At 31.1% G+C, this 20,378-nt stretch overlaps 1 long non-coding RNA gene across 1 annotated transcript; it reads left to right on the top strand.

The window, feature by feature from the left end:
- Window positions 1-9,043: 9,043 nt before the first annotated feature.
- LOC132721779 (uncharacterized) lies at window positions 9,044-11,932 on the top strand. Its single transcript, XR_009624512.1, has 2 exons — window positions 9,044-9,768; window positions 11,189-11,932. It is a non-coding gene; the product is annotated as an uncharacterized LOC132721779 (long non-coding RNA).
- The last annotated feature ends 8,446 nt before the right edge of the window (window positions 11,933-20,378 follow it).

The following is a 20,378-nucleotide window of genomic DNA, read 5'->3' as shown; positions in this document are numbered from 1 at the left end:
AGTTGATAAAGTACTACAGCGTTGTGTCTTCTTTTCTCAGTTTATTACAAGTATCTACGTCAAACAATAACAACAACAATAATAAACAATAATGACATCACAGACGTCAACGTATCACAAAGCGCCATTTACGTACAAAGTAGCACGGGAAAGTATAATGTAAATCTACGACATCCTGGGGCCGCGAAAAGTAATAAATAACACATGAAATTGCACGTATGTTATCAATGTATAAATCTGATTTAAAAGAAATGTATTACTTAATAAGAAAATGTTCATCATTTAAATCTGAAAGTCTCTGTTAACGCGGTGCATTCATTTCGTAGATTATTTAAATGAATAAGTGTAGTTTTAGGTCCTTTACTGTTTCTTCTATATATAAATGATCTACCAAATATTTGCGAGGATGTTAACATAGATTTATATGCTGATGATTCCACGTTGCATAAATCTGGAGACGACATATCAGTTATAGAGGAAAAACTACAATATAGCCTTAATATGATTATTAAGTGGTGTAAAATAAATAATATGCTTTTACACCCTAAAAGATCTAAAAGTATGCTGGTAGGTAGTAGACAAAAGCTAAAGATTGCAAAAGCATTAAATTTGAAAATTAACGACTTAACTCTTGACAATGTAGAATCACAAAAACTGCTTGGTATTTATGTTGAAAATACACTCAATTGGCATTGTCAGGTAAATGATGTGTGTACAAAATTGAACTCTAAAGTTAATTTATTTTGGCGTATAAAGTACTTTTTAAATAAGGAATCTCGCATGCTTTTTTATAATGCATACCTTCTTCCTATTTTTGATTATTGTTGTAATATATGGGGAAAAGAAAACAAAAAATATATATGCCAAATATACAAAATACAAACACGAATTTGCAAAATTATTCTAGACCTTCCAATGAGAAACCAATCAGAAAATTTATACAAAAGATTAAAAATATTGCCTTTCAAGAAAAGATGTATTTTTCACACCGGTGTCCAAGTATTTAAAGCACTGAATAATATGTCCCCTCAATATATCCGAGACTTACTTACCATATCTAATAATCAAAAGTATAATCTAAGATCGATATCTCAGGGAAATTTAATTTCGTCTTACAAACCACGTACAAACCATGTACTAATTATTTTAATGACACATTTCAATTTAATGCCATGGTTATTTGGAATACCATACCACTGACTATAAGAAGAAAAACAAAATTGTCAATAATAGTTTCAAGAAATACTTATTTAATCAACTTTAGCACGGTCCGTATGTATTATATATGCAAGATACGCTCTTTATATTCATACATGTGTTTTTTTTATTACAATGTATTATGTTTTCTAATAATGGGTGTCTGTCTTAGTTTCAAGTTTTTTGACTGTGTTAATTTTGTTAATTTTGTAAGTTAATTTTACTTTTTTAAATTGCAGATTAAAATGATACACTGATGAAAGTATTATGTTTAATGATAAATGAAATAAATTGTATGAATGTTCAGTATATAATATATGTTAATATATGTTATAATTGTGATAACCATTTAATCATTTCTTTTACATCTTGTTTTTTCTTTGATTGATATGTGTTCTTTTGTGTGTGTGTTTTTATTTTTTATTTTAGAAGGCCACATTGTAAATAAGATGTTGCAACCTGTATATGTCTTAATGTGTTACCTTCGGTAAATAAAGTTATTATTATTATTATCATTATTAATACATTGCCTCAATAATAGCAAAGTCATCTAACAGGAAACGCTTTTAACTGTTGCAGGCATACTTTTATTTTCTATGATCATGGGCGGGCAGTGATTTTTATTGCGTGCTCAATAGGACATCAAATGCTTTCCAAGAAAATAAAAGGAAGCAAATACTGGCAGTCCACATGAGTGGTCATTATATTGAAGTGAGAAGACAAACATGTCAAGATTCAAGATAGTTTCTTAAATCTAATGATATCTATGAACAATAAATTTTACAATAAGTTCAATAAAAACAAACACTTTTCATACCTTTCAACTTTTTGTCTTCTTCAGAAATTTCTTTTCTTAAGAAGACAGAATGTCGAAAGCTAAGAAAAGTGTTTGTTTTTATAACCTATAATAACTTAATACATGGATGTTTTCAATGACATCAGTTGTTCCTTTTTGATAATGACTGAGACATAATTTTTTAACTTTTTTGACACTGAAATTAGTTAATATTTATTCACCAAAAGACTATTATTAATAGACCTTGAACTAGATTTGCATTATCTCGCCTCAGTTTAAATGATAAACAACTGACAGAGAAGATAAATACATTCTTCTTTGGGGTGTTATATCTACATTGTAAAAGTCAAGAACCAACCTGGACATATATTGAAAAGTTGTAGAAGGAATTTCATCTTAGCAAGAGTTGACACACGAGCAAGAAATGAGCCTTCTTTAGCACAGTAAGACTTCTGCTGTAACTTCATTTTTACAACCCCGACAATTCAGTTTATTGCAATAACATATGTTTAAATCGATAAAAATATAGACATTAAAGCAGAAAAAAAAACTGAAAATAGAATTTATTTTAACTTTCCATTGTCTTAAAATATGGTAACAGAAACATTTAAGCGGAATAAATGAGATATTTAAGAGGTCATTTTTGAGTTATCTGCCCTTGAATATGAAAAACGATTACTTATTTTAAGGAACGATCATTCACTTATAAGGATAACAAGCCCTTATATTTTCTACTTTTGATGTAGGTTACTTCCTTTATGAGTGATAATTTAAATGTAAATTGACAAGAACTGATTTTTTATCAAAACTTTTACTGTAGAAATGGCCTATTTCAGACTCTTATTGAAAATGATGAAGGATGAAAAAAATACAAAATACCTGATTTGTCATACTAAATAAATATGGTTTGTTATACATGTATAAAATCTGCCTAGACATAAGCACTTTTATTAAACTCTAGGGCAGATAATCCCAAAAAGAGCTAGGTATTCTGCCCATTTCTTTTGCTTTAAATATTTCGATTATCACATTCTAAGATCATACAAAGTGTCAAATATATTTTGTTTGTTTGTTCGCCTGTATATCTATATGTAACTATATCCATTTAATTGAAAATAATTATCAATAATTATTATTAATTGTCAATGAGATTTATTGACCTTTTCATTAGAGACAACACAAAATCAAAAATTCAGTATATTTCTTTAAATTAACAAAATAATAAAAAAAAAACAATGTACACATTAGCTAACCAGCACAACAAAATTGATTTAGTTAATTCATAAAGTGAAGTACAAACGAAACACAACTCAAGATCCTAACATTGGCTTTAGCAATAGGGAATATATAAAATGTTTAAAATATTAATGTTTCTAAAACGAAAAATAATAGGTACGACTTATTCAATAAAAGAAGACCATCGGCGCTTCGTTTTGAACACCGTCTAAATTCAAGTGCAGTATACCCGGTCAATGCTTACTTAAACGTAAAGGTTTCCATAATGTTCAACACGACTGTTTTAAACGACGAATCATCAGTTGCGCAGAAGAATGAAAAAGTAAGTAACATAGAACCTGCAGCGGTAGCAGTCAAAGTTGCTGCAGATGTTTCAGTAGTCAAAGTTGCTGATGATGATACAGAAAACGGTGTGACTTCAGATGTTACAAAAGTCGAAGTTGCCGCTGATGTTGCAGAAGTCGAAGTTGCTGATGATATAACAGCAGCCGAAATTGCTGATGATGTTACAGAAGTCGAAGTGGCAGATGGTGTAACATAAGTCGAGGTTGCTAATATATTTGTTATAGAATGAGAACTGTTGCAGACATCATTGTTGTCGTTGAGGTTGCTGGGACGGTATTTCCTGGCACAGAAATGGTGCTATTGACAGGTTTTATGATCGGTAGAGAATCTAGAACATGCTTTGCTAATATGCACGCCACCATACATGAAATTGTCGTTTGAAAAAGGGTTAAAAAATGAACCAAAATACAATATCCTGTGATTAATATGTACATGTAGTTTGAAATGGCTGATTCAAATTAAGAAAAAATTACATTTCTATAACAAAAGAATAAGAATACAGTCCTTGAGAGCATAGTAAAATGATGTTGATGATGATGATGATGATGATAATCATTATTACTATTATTATTATTATGCTTGTTTATGTAAGTAAATACGTTAATAAAACGATCTTAGTTTGTTTTAAAAACACTTATTATACGTAATAAAGTGATTTCTATGCTTGTACTCGCCTTTGATGTAGTAAATAGCGTTCTGTCTCATTAACAAATCTTCTGATAGACCAGTAACTGATAATTTGAATTTTCATCTCGTATGAAGATTAAAGGAATGCACGAGTAATTGAGTGAACAGGTGCGACAGCAGTCCATCTCGTTTAGAGAAGTGATATTATGTCCGGTTGTACGATTGTCAAAGGTTGGCTCTCTGGTCCAGCGAAAGTAAGTCAATTGCCCTTCAATCAAAAGTGACAATCAATATAAAAATGCTATACCATTTAAGGTCTAGACTTAATGTTCGTATTTGTTAATAAATCTTTAGAATGTAACTTGATGCACAAACAGATTTTTAACAGAAAATCAAAATTCATTTAGAGAAGAAAAGTATTCTCTTGTTTTATATCATATAATATTGTTCTTTATTTCCAAAGTTGATATTTGATATTTATTTTATATCATATTTTTCAGACCAGCTTTTGTATATCAATATCTATATAATAACTTAACCAAAATCAATATCATACCTTCAACAACATATCCAAAATAAGTATAGTAAAGTTAGTTTTTGTAAATTTGGACGGATACCCATCTTTTAAATCACAAACCTAGAATGCGCCACTAAATGATCTATATGTTCAATATACGATTGAAACATGGCGTTTAATCTATCCAGACAGACAGGTAAAATGGCAGATTAGGTTGTACGTATATATGTTTTAACAAAAAAGCCTAGACCTGACACGGTATAATCATAGAAATTTTCACTACCAGCGCTTGTTACGTTTAATTTCACAATAAATATTCCTGTTGTATCTTTAAAACTCAAAGAATATACTAAACAATGAGTGTACGTGTGCCAATGCTAACTATACAGTCCTGTCAATAGATATTGTATATATATTCAATTATTCGTATAAAAATGAGTATTTTCAATATAAACAGCAATAACTTATAATTTATTTGATTAATCAAATAAAACTATAATATGACACATTGACAAAAATGATATATATGTATAGGTACAGTGACATTGGATTAGATCATAGCAGTCTAGTATAAATTGGACATCCAATTTGAAAAATAATAAGAACCTAAATTGTTTAAAGTATGGAACGATATACAAATATGTTTATTAATAATTATAATTCATTCAAAAGAATCCTACACTCACACATTTAAGTATAGATAGACTGACTTTACAGTAACAAAATTGCGAATTCTTGGCCTATATCAATTATTTATCCTCTGGTACGAATAAAAAAAATGTTTTGGCGTGTTCTTCCAACAAATACAAAATCAATTTCATTAGCTCGTTTAGACATGTAGAAAATATTAATTCCACATCCGAACATAAATCATATTGATAGTTTATAAAAAAAAGAAGAGTGAAGGTTCCTCAAGAGCATTGACAAACAAATTTAAAAGGCGAAAATTGCAGACTATGTTTTATTTGCTTCTGATAATGATTAATAATGGAAAGTATAAAATCTCTCATTCATCCGGTTTATTTTAAACATAGTGTACTCAATTACAATTTACAAATAAAACTTTACAACACAAGAAATTCACGAAAAAGGACACGAACAGGAAGCTGATGTTATAGCTATAGTTCTTATCCTAGTATTTATTTACCACTGTTTGACATCTAGCTGTACGTGTCTTGTCTCGCATTCAACAAGTCTGCTTGTTCAATAGCTGTTAAAAAGCACGTATCAAAGCTATTGACATCTAGCTGTACGTGTCTTGCCTCGCATTCAACAAGTCTACTTGCTCAATTGCTGTTAAAAAGCACGTATCAAAGCTATCGGCATCCGACATCTAGCTGTACGTGTCTTGTCTCGCATTCAACAAGTCTACTTGCTCAAATGCTGTTAAAAAGCACGTATCAAAGCTATCGACAGCTAGCTGTACGTGTCTTGTTTCGCATTCCACAAGTATGCTTGCTCAATAGCTGTTAAAAAGCACGTATCAAAGCTATCAACATCTAGCTGTACGTGTCTTGCTTCATATGTAACAAGTCTGCTTGCTCAATAGCTGTTAAAAAGCACGTATCAAAGCTATTGACATCTAGCTGTACGTGTCTTGCCTCGCATTCAACAAGTCTGCTTGCTCAATAGCTGTTAAAAAGCACGTATCAAAGCTATTGACATCTAGCTGTACGTGTCTTGCCTCGCATTCCACAAGTCTGCTTGCTCAATAGCTGTTAAAAAGCACGTATCAAAGCTATTGACATCTAGCTGTACGTGTCTTGCCTCGCATTCAACAAGTCTGCTTGCTCAATAGCTGTTAAAAAGCACGTTGCTTCGCATTCAACATTGTTTGCTCAATAGCTGATAAAAAGCACGTATCATGGCTATTGACATCTAGCTGTACGTGTCTTGCCTCGCATTCAACAAGTCTACTTGCTCAATTGCTGTTAAAAAGCACGTATAAAGGCTATCGACATCTAGCTGTACGTGTCTTGTTTCGCATTCCACAAGTCTGCTTGCTCAATAGCTGTTAAAAAGCACGTACAAAGCTATCGACATCCGACATCTAGCTGTACGTGTCTTGTCTCGCATTCAACAAGTCTACTTGCTCAATTGCTGTTAAAAAGCACGTATCAAAGCTATTGACATCTAGCTGTAATTGTCTTGCTTCGCATTCCACAAGACTGCTTGCTCAATAGCTGTTAAAAAGCACGTATCAAAGCTATTGACATCCAGCTGTACGTGTCTTGCCTCGCATTCAACAAGTCTGCTTGCTCAATTGCTGTTTAAAAGCGAGTATCAAACCTATAGTCTCCGACGTGTAAAATCGCTGTGCTTACATGTACATGAATAGTGCCAATCAAACTGAGTCTGCAACATTTTAAATTTTGTTATTTTGAGCGTTATTAAAGCGTTCCGTTTTTTCATCACTAGTTGATAGTCTCCTTGATAATGCTGGTATCCTTGGCTGCGTTTCATAGAAAGTCCCAAGTTCTAGGACTTAAAACCAACTTTAGGACAAACGCAGTCATATATAGACACTATTTTTGAATAGATGTTATGTAAGATTAATCGTAAACGAACAAGGTTAGGCGTACTGTATCGACTTAAGTAGTCAATGAACTTAAGAACAGTTTGCTAAACAACTTGACTTTATAGGATAGTTTACAAAATCAAGAATTTCGCAGTAATCAAATTTCTGATGACGCAGGAATTGAACTTGACTTTAACCAGTTACTTGATGAAGAAACATTGCTCAACAAAATAAGTGAATTAAAATTACTTCCTCGTTTACAAGAAGTAACAAAGGTTATTGACTAGCATTGAAGAGAGAGATAGTTTCAAGAGAAAACGAGAGGTGTGAACTTCCTTTCTGAAGAGTATACTTGAAAAGAGAGAAAATAGAGAAGCTTTATCCCCTTTCTATTTTATGAAAAACCACATTTAACATTTAACTTTTCCGGTATTTTTGTCATGAATACTTTACTTTGGCTTTGTTTGCTTTTATTCTATAACTATGGTTCTTTTGTACCAATTATAAAGTTTGGTAAAGATGAAATAATTAAAATTTTTCCATGGCTGATAAAAACATATTTGTGGTCTAAATACTTTCTTAAAGTTTAAAGTTTTAAGGCGGTGCTAGGGGACGTGGGAGATGTGATGTTTTTCATCATCCCTCATGTACAGACTCAATCAAACCGAGTAGGTAACTTTCAAGTAATTTTGTTGTGATTAATGCTTCCGAGGGATCACTCTTTCTCCTTATTTTTAAACTTTAGATGGTCAATATTTATCAAAGAATAATGCACTGTTTTGGGGTTTTGAAACACTATTAATCTAATAGCAATACTAGATTATTAACCCTGTATATGTAGAAAAGACTGGAAAAAGGATGATCTCTCGTAAGCATTAATAACAATAAATTATAGGAAAAAGTGCAGACTTTGATTGATTGAGTCTGTTCATGAGTGATAACAGTACTCGCATGCTCCCCGTAGCACCGGCTTTAAAAGCGGTACTCAACTTTCAACATTTATTGTGCTTGAACCAATGATTCCGATGGACCAGAAAATATAACAAGTCTTAAAGCCATTGACTGTGTGTGTCGTTGTAATTATAAATAGGGTTTCCAATCAATTCAATGTTAAGACTAACCGGGCTTAATTACTTAAATGGGCTTATCCATCTTTCTATTTATCATTAATTTTTAAGGAAATTTTTTAAAATATTTTCTTACTGAATAGTGCAGTAAGCTGGTTTAACACTGTCAACGCTGGTGGCATGGAAAGAGTCTGTGCCAGATAACAGCATAGAGTAAAGATACACATTTTTGTATAAGGTTGTGTATAAAAAGTGTTTAAAAATAAGTACAGATATATAGACAGATATTTTGTAAACGAGTAAAGTTTATTTGTATGGACGCATACAAATCTTTTTACAGACGAATGCAAATCAAAACGAGTACTAGTAAAGTTGATTGATATGGACACACTTTTTGTAAAACAAGGATATATGTATATACTTTTTTCAAAAACGCATGTAAATTAAAATGAGTAAGTATTTTGTAACGTGTAAAGTTGATTTGTATGGACGCATACAAATTTTTTTACAGACGAATGTAAATCAAAACGAGTACTAGTAAAGTTGATTGATATGGACACAAGTTTTTGTAAAACAAGGATATATGTATATATATATACTTTTTTTCAAAAACGCATGTAAATTAAAATGAGTAAGTATTTTGTAACGAGTAAAGTTGATTTGTATGAACGCATACACATATTTTTTACAGACGAATGTAAATCAAAACGAGTACTAGTAAAGTTGACTGATATGGGCACAATTTTTGTAAAACAAGGATATATGTATATATTTACTTTTTACAAACGAATGTTATTTAAAATGATTAATTATTTTAAACGAGTAAAGTTGATTTGTATGTCCGGACGCATACCAATTTTTAATTTTTTTACTGACGCATGCAAAATCAAAACCAGTAATAGTGAAGTTAATAGTTATGGACACAATTTTTGTAAAACAAGAATATTTTATTGGTATGGGCGCCTATTTACTTTTCTTTCACAGACGCATTTAAATTAAATTTATTTGTTATGAACACAAGTTTTGTACATTGGTATGGACTCGAGTGGTCGTGAACAGTTGCTTGGCATGGATGCATTTTTAAAGTATTGTAAAGTATTGCCGATTGATTTGGATGCGAAATTATTTACCAAGGACTAAAGATAAAAGGGTATATTCATTGGCTTCTGTTGCTGCTGCTGCTGCTGCTGCTGCTATTTATGGTAAGCGAGTACTGTTGATGAGTATGAACGCATGGTTATTGTAAACGAGTATATTTCAACAATATTCGCGAATAAGACGCGCGCGCGTTTTTTGTTACTGAGTATAGCTGAAGTACTTGAATTCCCGAGTTGTTATGATCGTGATATCTAAAACTGCGACTTATTTCGATAAGACGAGTGTTTGTTAGTGTATGTGATTGATTTGAGAGACACAAAAATTAAAATATCTTTAAAAAAGGACGCTTTTGGAACACGTATAAAATGTAAGTTGAATATTAAAATTAATATATTCTTTAATCGATAGGAAAGTATTCTAACGTCATTGAAATCGTTTATGAATTAATTCCAAACTTATTTTTTTATGTGTTTAAATCAATCAAATAAATGTTGTAAATTCAATTTGTAAGTTTGAAGTTTTTCTCTTTTTAGTTGTTTTTTTCTTCCAGATATATCTCTATGCATCTATGCAATTAAATATTTTATTTAATCACAACATAAATGTTTATCATATATTATTTTTCTTCGATGGAGAGATTGAAGGCACATTAGACCCGATAAATAAGTTTTTTTTGTCATGCTGTTGATAATGAATGTAGAACTTGTAAGAACATATCACTTGCTAAAATAATTTGTGATAAAGATAGCAAAATGTTAAACGAGTAGTATTTTGAATATCATCGTTTTAACTATACTAAATGAATACCAAGTTCATTATATTGTAACACTTAACAGTTCATATAAATAGTAATTTTACAAGTCTTTCGATCTTTTATTTGTGGCATGGGGAAAAATTTGTAACTCTTTGTTAAAATTTTCCACAGTTTCGTGACATACGTTAAAAACTTATGAATTTTAGTCGACTACTTTCTCTTTATATCTATTGTTGGTCCGATTTGTTTTAATATTTATCCTTGATTATAATTATAATGATTGTTGACAATAGTTATTTTGTACGGTAGGTTGAAATTTCAATCTTATGACGAAAAATTTGTAGTTATTTGTCATTTTTGTTGAGATGTACATTGTTGATAAGAGAGATGTACCTGTTACTGCATCAATGATAGAAAATTGAAGTTTAGTTTAAGTAGGATCATCACTGTCTGTGTCAGATGACGACTGTTGGAAATATTATCATACTGTCCTTCTAAAATCTGGTGAATATCTTCATCATATTCTTCGAAAAATCCGATGAATATCTTCATCATATTCTTCGAAAAATCCGGTGAATATCTTCATCATATTCTTCGAAAAATCCGATGAATATCTTCATCATATTCTTCGAAAAATCCGGTGAATATCTTTGTCATATCCTTAAAAAATCAGGTGAATGTTTTTATCATATCATTTGAAAATCCGGTAAGTATCTTTAACATATCCTTCGAAAATCTGGTGAATATCTTCTTCCTTTGTTAACTGTGAATATCTTCATCATGTCCTTCGAAAATCTTGTGAATATCTTCATCTTTTCTCAACTTTGTGATTATCTTCTTTTGTAAACTTGGGGAATTAAATTAATGTCTATTCAACCAAACGTCTTTAAATTCAGTAAATATCGTGTCATATTCGTGAACATGGTGTTCTCTATATTACAGCAAAACAGGACACACTTGAAAATGAATCATGTGTTCCACTAAATCAATGCCATATGAAATATTAATTTAGTTTTATATCTTCGTATTACAGCAAAACCAGGAATGAAGACAGTCTTCGTTGTGTGTATTTTGCTGATTTCATTGATGTTAATGAGTGAGCTGCCATGTACAACAGCGCTTCGTAAAGGACCACTTTGTCGACGACGTGGGCCAGTGTGTGTTGATACAGGAGCTCGAAGTAGGGGTCAACCAGGCAGGTGTGAAGCCCAGGGAAAACAATGTCAGAGAGTACATAACAGATGTAGGTGTAGACGCAGAAACAGCTTTTTGCGCCCTGGAATAGGTCAAAACTAATAAAGACATTTTGCCAAAAAAGAGACAAGATGCTGCTTCAAAATAATATAAAAAAAAACTTGTTTATATCTTAATTTGATTAGCTTTATTCCAATTCTTATCATAATCCGATTTCAAAAGAGGACCTTTGTGACATAAGAAGACTGAAAAAGGAAACAATTGCTTGATGTTATATAAAGCAGTCTACATTTTCACCTTTAATTAACAATATTTGTGTTTCATACGCATGTTTATCATTTACAGATAAAATGCTGGTTGTCTATACCATGTATCCATGCAAGAGTGTTATTTAATAAATAACAAGAAGTATCTTTAAAACATGTTTCTCGGCCGAAGTAAAACTGGTTAACTTGCATGTGTTCTTTCTAAGTTTTCGATACATATAGAAATATTAGCAATGTTTGCATAACAATGACGGTATTATTTCTTGTAGCTAAGAAAAAAATGTTAACATAGAAATTAAATTATAAGCATATTGATATTGATGTCTCTTCAAAGTAGGACAACTTCTTTTTTAAAGTTTTTGCTTAGGTGTCCTTAGTCCGCTATCCCTTTTTCTGCCGTCACAATAAGAAAACCCCAGAAAAAAAGATCCAATCAATGGGCATGCTATAGAGTGCGAGTAACTAATACTTGCACTCCATTTTATATCACTGTGCATGTGAATTTTTACGATTTAACTCAGACACATGTTCAGCAAGAAGGTCCCCAAAAATATGACACAACTCATTATTACATGAGGTACATAAGCGCTCATAGACCATTTGTCGAACAGTACTTTCAATTTCAGTTTCGTAAAGATATATCTGGGGATATTAATTTAGTATCACCTGTACTATTGTAATATTTTCCGCTTCTTTGAAACTATTTTTTTTGTTCAAAATCATTACTTTATACAAGTTTCTCACTGATAACATTGACTTTCGTGTCCGTTGCTTGGGTTAACTAACTCTAATATCATAGGTGTTACTGAACTTTCTGGTTCGAGAGGAAACACGTCAGTAACTATGTCGGTGCTTTAGATTTTTTGGGGGTAAAACAGTTGCAAGTTACTTGTCAAAATTATAACATGAATATCATTAAAAGATTAAATTCAAGTTTCATCGTTTACATTGACTTCTAACGCTTACATACTCTTGATAACCGGAATACACTACACAAGCGCCCCATTGTTTGACATACATTCTTGTGACAGCTTAACAAGTGTTTTAGTTATTTATAAGGGCTTTTCCATTTAAACGATGATATTGTTTTATTCTACGAATTTTTTATATATACTTCATAACTTCCTTATTGTTTTACATCGCATCCGGAGAGTCTTGTGAGTAATCCCTTTTCATAATGCATTGTTTAATTCACTTATAAAAAAAGTTATAATCATCCTAGTGTTTTAACTCATCACTGACAAAATTCTAAAATAATTTTGATGTGGATCATTAATCATACAAGCTGCCCTATCTGTATATGGTCCATACCCTTTTCGTGGATCATCATCCATTCAACGTACATTTCATATGTATCATTGTTAATTCAACCTAGCCTTCACGTGGATCATCATCCATTTAACATATATTTTATATGGATCAATGTTAATTCAACCTAGCCTTTTCGTGGATCATCATCCATTCAACATACATTTTACATGGACCATTGTTAATTCAACCTTGCCTTAACGTGGATCATCATCCATCCAACACACATTTTATATGTATCATTGTTAATTCAACCTAGCCTTTTCTTGGATCATCATCCATTCAACATATATTTCATATGGATCATTGTTAATTCAACCTAGCCTTTACATGGATCATCATCCATTCAACATACATTTTATATGTTTCATTGTTAATTCAACCTAGCCTTTACGTGGATCATCATCCATTCAACATACATTTTATATGGATCATTGTTAACTCAACCTAGCCTTTACGTGGATCATCATCCATTCAACACACATTTTATATGTATCATTGTTAATTCAACCTAGCCTTTTCTTGGATCATCATCCATTCAACATACATTTCATATGGATCATTGTTAATTCAACTTAGCCTTTACGTGGATCATCATCCATTCAACATACATTTTATATGGATCATTGTTAAATCAACCTAGCCTTTACGTGGATCATCATCCATTCAACATACATTTTATATGGATCATTGTTAACTCAACCTTAGCCTTTACGTGGATCATCATCCATTCAACACACATTTTATATGTATCATTGTTAATTCAACCTAGCCTTTTCTTGGATCATCATCCATTCAACATACATTTCATATGGATCATTGTTAATTGAACTTAGCCTTTACGTGGATCATCATCCATTCAACATACATTTTATATGGATCATTGTTTATTCAACCTAGCCTTAACGTGGATCATCATCCATTTAACATACATTTCATATGGATCATTGTTAACTCAACCTAGCCTTTACGTGATTCATCATCCATTCAACATACATTTTATATGGATCATTGTTAAATCAACCTAGCCTTTACGTGGATCATCATCCATTCAACATACGTTTTATATTGAACAATGTTAATTCAACCTAGCCTTCACGTGGATCATCATCCATTTAACATATATTTTATATTGAACAATGTTAAATCAACCCAGCCTTTACTCGGATCATCATCCATTCATTATACATTTTATATGGATCATTGTTAAATCAACCTAGCCTTTACGTGGATCATCATCCATTCAACATACGTTTTATATTGAACAATGTTCATTCAACCTAGCCTTAACGTGGATCATCATCCATTTAACATACATTTTTAGGGGTTGGTGTACCTAACAATTAGTTTATATAACATTTGTGTCAAACAAGATAAAAGTTCATTAACACATAAAAGTTCATGTAGATCATTAAGTTTCTTTTATACTATAATGTGTAAGCCTTTAAAAAGAGATAGATAATTTCAAAGAAATTTTAAGATGTAACTGTATATTCAAAGAACTGTTAATTATATAGATGGAGTGAGTTCATTGAATTTCTGATAATTTGCATTAAAAATGAGAAAAAGGTTCGTACAAAAATAATGAGATAAAAAAAACTTGCTTTAATTACTTCCTTCAGTTGTTTAAAACAGTTTAACAATGTACTTGTGGATATTTATTAAAAATCAGATTAAATTTCTTAATTACTGTTTTGATATTTGGAGGAATGTAGCATTAATTAGGAGAATATTCTTATCTGACCTCTAAAATCTCCATTATTATCTACAAAGTAAAGAGAAGAAGTTTTTATAACAACAGGTTGTTGACCACTTAATAGATAAAGAATAAGTCTCTTTCAATTTATAAACAACATCATAAACATAAACACATTTATCCCAATTGGTACAACAAAAAGTTCCAATTTTAAGTACATGTCTATATTCTATATCATGTCTTATCTTTTAATAAAGTTTAAAGGTGATATAATCAGAAACAAAAACTTGTGAACAAGTGAAAATTCAAGAATTAAAAAAAGATAAAAACAGTATATTACTACACAAATTGTTTTCAATCAAGTTTGAGTTTTGCAAAACCATATTTTAAATTATATACTATTGGTTAATGAAATTTCTAAGGGTATAAAAAACGGGAAGAGAAAAAAAGAGAGAAAAAAAGACACTAGAAAAAGGGCTAGGTGCTATCTATGCAAGCTTAACCTGAGTAACTTAAGACTTACGCCTGCAACTTTTTCCATTTTGCCGTTTTGGACTTTCTTTAGGGTTCTTTTTTTATTTTAGTTTAAAACTCTGAACACTTTTTTGCTGCAATGGATGAGATAGGGGCTGGTGGAAGTATCCTTATAGTATTATTTGGAAGTGCGGATTTAGAATGTCAAAAGAAAATTATCAACTTTACTCAATCAGATTGATATACTTTTGCCAAGAATTTTCAAAATAATCGAGTTTAAAAGATTGTTCCGAAATATATTTCTCAGTTTTATAACTGACACATATTTGATTTTTGAAGTTTGCTAAACTAGGCCTTGTTTGTTTTATTCTGTTCATTCGACCTAGCCTTAACATGGATCATCACTCATTCAACACACATCATTTTTATGGCTCAATGTTAATTCAACCTAACCTTTACGTGGATCATTATTCATTCAAGTACCCTTCACGTGGATCATCATCCACTCAACCTGTGTTTTAGCTTTAACAGAACAGTGAAAACAGACATACAAGAATTTTCCTGTCTTGAACATGTATGTCATTGTAAAGAACAGTGTCATATGACAGGATTGCTAACCCAAGAAAGAATAAAACTTGCATGAAACAAACTGCATCCATTCAACAGCCATAAATTATGAAATAAACTATGCACCAGATTTTTTGTCAGCGGAAACATAGAATTATATTATGGCAACATAACCTTATAAATAGATTTATTGGTTCTTATTATTAAAACAAATTCTGAATAATCATCTGATTAAAAAAAAATCCATGATGCCAAAAAACATAAAATAGCATGGGTTTTTGAAACTGTGAAATTGACTATAGCTATAAATTATGAAACTAACTAAGGATCTTATTGTTAAACAGCTTATTATCACATTATAATCTAATACATATAGATTATATAGTTATTATTCTGATTATAATTAACAAACACTTCATAGATGACAAAAATATTTTAGCATGAGTTTTTGATAGACTATGACATACATTATGAAACAAACTATGCACCTAAATTTTTGAATAGCAAAAGCATAGACTTATCACAACTTAATTTTATTGCTTCAGAGGCCAGTTTTAAGTAAATTAATACAGACAATAAAAATATATGCCTGAAAAATGTCATTTAGAAATTTCTCCGGCGCACAAGTGTTTGCACATTGATTAGAAGACAGGAAACAAATGTGTTTTATTAAACCGGCCTAGTGAGAAAAAAAATCTTTTTAAAATCAAGGGAAATTAATCTTATTTTATTAAGTGTAGAATCATTTATCTCCCTTATGTAACGATCTTGTCACCAGCATAGTCCAATGGACCTTTCCGTTTATCGTATATTAGTTGATAAAGTACTACGTACAGCGTTGTGTCTTCTTTTCTCAGTTTATTACAAGTATCTACGTCAAACAATAACAACAACAATAATAAACAATAATGACATCACAGACGTCAACGTATCACAAAGCGCCATTTACGTACAAAGTAGCACGGGAAAGTATAATGTAAAATCTACGACATCCTGGGGCCGCGAAAAGTAATAAATAACACATGAAATTGCACGTATGTTATCAATGTATAAATCTGATTTAAAAAGAAATGTATTACTTTAATAAGAAAATGTTCATCATTTAAATCTGAAAGTCTCTGTTAACGCGGTGCATTCATTTCGTAGATTATTTAAATGAATAAGTGTAGTTTTAGGTCCTTTACTGTTTCTTCTATATATAAATGATCTACCAAATATTTGCGAGGATGTTAACATATATTTATATGCTGATGATTCCAACGTTGCATAAATCTGGAGACGACATATCAGTTATAGAGGAAAAACTACAATATAGCCTTAATATGATTATTTAAGTGGTGTAAAATAAATAATATGCTTTTACACCCTAAAAAATCTAAAAAGTATGCTGGTAGGTAGTAGACAAAAGCTAAAGATTGCAAAAGCATTAAATTTGAAAATTAACGACTCAACTCTTGACAATGTAGAAACACCAAAAACTGCTTGGTATGTTATGTTGAAAATACACTCAATTGGCATTGTCAGGTAAATGATGTGTGTAAAAAATTGAACTCTAAAGTTAATTTATTTAGGGGCGTATAAAGTACTTTTTAAAATAAGGAATCTCTTATGCTTTTTTTTATAATGCATACCTTCTTCCTATTTTTGATTATTGTTGTTATATATGGGTGAAAAGAAAACAAAAAAAATTATATGCCCAAATGTACAAAATACAAACACGAATTTGCGCAAAATTATTCTAGACTTCCAATGGAGAAACCAACCAGAAAATTTATACAAAAGATTAAAAATTTGCCTTTCAAGAAAAGATGTATTTTTTCACACCGGTGTTCAAGTTATTTAAAAGGCACTGAATAATATGTCCCCTCAAATATATCCGAGACTTACTTACCATATCTAATAATCAAAAAGTATAATCTAATCTAACGATCGATATCTCAGGGAAATTTAATTTCGTCTTACAATCCCACGTACAAACCATGTACTAATTATTTTTTAATGAACACATTTCAATTTAATGCCATGGTTATTTGGAATACCATAACCACTGACTATAAGAAGAAAAAACAAAATTGTCAATAATAGTTTCAGAAATACTTATTTAATCAACTTTAGCACGGTCCGTATATGTATTTATATCAATGGCAAGATACGCCTCTTTATATTCATACATGTGTTTTTTTTATTACAATGTATTATGTTTTCTAATAATGGGTGTCTGTCTTAGTTTCAAGTTTTTTGACTGTGTTAATTTTGTTAATTTTGTAAGTTAAATTTTTACTTTTTTAAATTGCAGATTAAAATGATACACTGATGAAAGTATTATGTTTAATGATAAATGAAATGAATTGTATGAATGTTTTCAGTATATATGTTAATATATGTTAAAAATTGTGATAACCAAAGGTTAATCATTTTTTTTACATGTTGTATTTTCTTTGATTGATATGTTGTTTCTTTTGTGTGTGTTTTTTTATTTTTTTTATTTTAGAAAGGGCCACATTGTAAATAAGATGTTGCAACTGTATATGTCTTAATGTGTTACCTTTCGGTAAATAAAGTTATTTATTAATTATTTCATTATTAATACATTGCCTCAATAATAGCAAAGTCATCTAACAGGAAACGCTTTTAACTAGTTGGCAGGCATAACTTTTATTTTCTATGATCATGGGCGGGCCAGTGATTTTTTATTGCGTGCTCAATAGGACATCAAATGCTTTAAGAAAATAAAAGGAAGCAAATACTGGCAGTCCACATGAGTGGTCATTATATTGAAGTGAGAAGACAAACATGTCAAGATTCAAGATAGTTTTCTTAAATCTAATGATATCTATGAACAATAAATTTTACAATAAGTTCAATAAAAACAAACACTTTTCATACCTTTCAACATTTTGTCTTCTTCAGAAATTTCTTTTCTTAAGAAGACAGAATGTCGAAAGCTAAGAAAAGTGTTTGTTTTTATAACCTACAATAACTTAATACATGGATGTTTTCAATGACATCAGCTGTTCCTCTTTGATAATGACTGAGACATAATTTTATAACTTTTTTGACACTGAAATTCACTAGTTAATATTTATTCACCAAAAGACTATCATTAATAGACCTTGAACTAGATTTGCATGATCTCGCCTCGGTTTCTATCAGATAAATGAATGATAAAACAACTGACAGAAAAGATAAATACATTCTTCTTCGGGGTGATATATCTACGTTGTAAAAGTCAAGAACCGACCTGGGCATATATTGAAATATAAAAGGAATTTCATCTTAGCAACAGTTGACACACGAGCAAGAAATGAGCCTTCTTTAGCACAGTGAGACTTTGCTTCCTGCTGCTGTAACTTCATTTTTACAACCCTGACAATTCAGTTTATTTCAATAACATTATATGTTTAAAAGGCGTATTCTAGGATAAAACTATAGACATTAAAGCAGAAAAAAATGCAAAATAGAATTTATTTTAACTTTCCATTGTCTTAAAATATGGTAACAGAAACATTTAAGCGAAAATAAATGGGGCGGGGGTCTAAGAGGTCATTTTCAAGTTAACTGCCCTTGAATATGAAAACGATTACATATTTTTAAGGAACGGTCATTCACTTATAAACCTCAGTGGAGTTCCTTTAATTGTCAATGACCTTTTCATTAGAGACAACAATTTACAAAATCAAAAATTCAGAATATTATTTAAATTAACAAAATAATAAAAAACCAATGTACACATAAGCTAACCAGCACAACAAAATGGATTTAGTTAATTAATTCAGTGAAGTACAAACGAAACACAACTCATGATCCTAACATTGGCTTTAGCAATAGGGAATATATAAAATGTTTAAAATATTAATGTTTCTAAAACAAAAAATAATAAGTACGACTTTTTCAATAAAAGAAGACCATCGGCGCTTCGTTTTTAACACCGTCTCAATTCAAGTGCAGTATACCCGGTCAATGCTTACTTAAAAGTAAAGGTTTCCATACTGTTCAACACGACTGTTTTAAACGACGAATCATCAGTTGGGCAGTAGAATGAAAAAGAAAGTAACATAGAACCAGCAGCAGTAGCAGTCAAAGTTGCTGCAGATGTTTCAGCAGTCAAAATTGCTGATGATGATACAGAACTCGAAGAGACTTCAGATGTTACAAAAGTCGAAGTTGCCGCTGATGTTACAGAAGTCGAAGTTGCCGCTGATGTAACAGAAGTCGAAGTCGCTGATGATATAAAATCAACCGAAATTGCTGATGATGTTACAGAAGTCGAAGTGGCAGGTGATGTTACAGAAGTCGAAGTTGCTGATGGTGTAACAGAAATCGAGGTTGCTAATATATTTGGTTTAAACATTTTTATTTAAGCTCGATTGCGAAACAAGTTCTTCCAACTTATATTAATCACTTTCGAGTCGGCTTCCTGGAACCAACCAGTACTGGTGCCGTATGAAGAAACATGGTCGTGACCCGAGTAGGGCTCGAACCCATGATCTCTGGGTTGAGAGGCAGACCCCTTAACCCCTAGGCCACCGCTCCCCTTAATATAATTAATGCTAATATATTTGTTGTAGAATGAGAACTGATCCTTGCAAAAGTTGTTGTGGACATCATTGTTGTCGTTGAGGTTGCTGGTCCGGTATTTTCTGGCACTGAAGTGGTGCTATTGACAGGTTTTATAATCGGTAGAGAATCTAGAACATGCCTTGCTAATATGCACGCCA

This window comes from Ruditapes philippinarum, unplaced genomic scaffold (assembly GCF_026571515.1).
Source record: "Ruditapes philippinarum isolate M1 unplaced genomic scaffold, ASM2657151v2 ctg13091_1_1_1_1, whole genome shotgun sequence".
Classification (NCBI taxonomy): domain Eukaryota; kingdom Metazoa; phylum Mollusca; class Bivalvia; order Venerida; family Veneridae; genus Ruditapes; species Ruditapes philippinarum.
The sequence above is the reverse complement of the archived record's forward strand: the minus strand, read 5'-3'. Positions and strand labels throughout refer to the sequence as shown.